This window comes from Cricetulus griseus, chromosome 3 (assembly GCF_003668045.3).
Source record: "Cricetulus griseus strain 17A/GY chromosome 3, alternate assembly CriGri-PICRH-1.0, whole genome shotgun sequence".
In the NCBI taxonomy this organism is placed as follows: domain Eukaryota; kingdom Metazoa; phylum Chordata; class Mammalia; order Rodentia; family Cricetidae; genus Cricetulus; species Cricetulus griseus.
Genome location: NC_048596.1, coordinates 23561687 through 23563149, shown reverse-complemented (window position 1 = coordinate 23563149; position 1463 = coordinate 23561687). Strand labels below are relative to the sequence as shown.

Genomic DNA, 1463 nt, shown 5'->3' with positions numbered 1-1463 from the left:
GGAAGGAAACTAGAAGTAACCCAATTAAGGTAGTTGAATAAATTTTGGGTTAAGTGAAAAATAGAATACTATACAGAAAAAACATGGACAAACTACAACTAAACACAATAATGCGGATGAATCTTAAAAATGCAATGTGGGGGAGAATTGAGAGCGCGCTCACTATGTGACCTGGGTTAAGTGAAAGTTAGGTCTCTTTTTTGTGGCACCTCCTAGTCAGCCATCTGTGTGAAGATGAAGATGAATATCTCCTTCCCGGCCACCAGCTGCCAGAAACTCATCCAAGTGGACGATGAATGCAAGCTTCGTATGTTCTATGAGAAGCTCACGGCCACAGAAGTACCTGCTGATGCTCTGGGTGAAGAGTGGAAGGGCTATGTGGTCCAAATCAGTGGCGGGAATGACAAACAAGGTTTTCCCATAAAGCAAGGCACTTTGACCCATGGCAGAGTGTGCCCTGTGTTGAGTAAGGGGCATTCTTGTTATAGACCAAGGAGAACTGGAGAGAGGAAGCACAAGTCTGTTTGAGGATGCATCGTGGATGCCAATCTGAGTGTTCTCAACTTTTTTATTGTAAAAAAAGGAATGAAGGATATTCCTGAACTGACAGATACTATTGTTCCTCGTTGGTTGAGACCTAAAAGAGCTAGCAGAATTCGAAAGCTTTTTAATCTCTCTAAAGACGATGATGTCCGCCAATATGTTGTAAGAAAGCCTTTAAACAAAAAAGGTAAGAAGCCCAGTGATTGAGAATGTACTGTGTATGTTTATCTTATTGATTGTTAAATAAAATACTGTTTGGCCAATGGGACAGTAAGTTAGACAGGACTAGGAGTCAAAGAAGATTCTGGGAAATGTAGTAGAGAAGTGGTGATCCAGACAGGAAGTGACATAGCAAGGAGACTCATATATAAAGAAGGAGAAACAGGAAGCAGCCCTCTTTTCCCCTCCGCTCCTGCTCCAGTGGCACAATGTGATCCACTGGCAAGGAGGGACGTCAATAAGGCGCCGATAAGATAAGTCTTATAAAATATATAGGTTTATGATAGTTAAGACTGAGCTAACAGATGAGAATCCTAGTCATTGACCAAACAGCTTTGAACCTAATACAAGTTTCTGTGTATTCATTTGGGCCTAACTCGGGCGGGTGGCTGGTGTAAAGCTCACACGTGGCGGTGGGGCTCAGGCAGATTTTGGCAGAAAGATTTGTCATAACAGCCCAGGACCAAAGCGCCCAAGATTCAGTGTCTTATTACTCCATGTGTCCTGCAACACAAACGGCGTCGTATTGCTCTTAAGAAACACCGAACTAAGAAAAACAAGGAGGAGGCTGCAGAATATGCTAAACTTTTGGCCAAGAGAATGAAGGAAGCCAGAGAAAGCGCCAGGAACAGATCGCCAAGAGATGTAGGCTGTCCTCACTGAAAGCTTCTACTTCTAAGTCTGAGTCCAGTCAAAAATAA

The 1463-nt window shown here is 43.0% G+C and overlaps 1 pseudogene across 1 annotated transcript; it reads left to right on the top strand.

The window, feature by feature from the left end:
- Nucleotides 1–234: 234 nt before the first annotated feature.
- LOC100753620 lies at nt 235–1463 on the top strand (annotated as a pseudogene). Its single transcript, XR_004769455.1, has 2 exons — nt 235–742; nt 1205–1463. The product of XR_004769455.1 is annotated as a 40S ribosomal protein S6-like (transcript).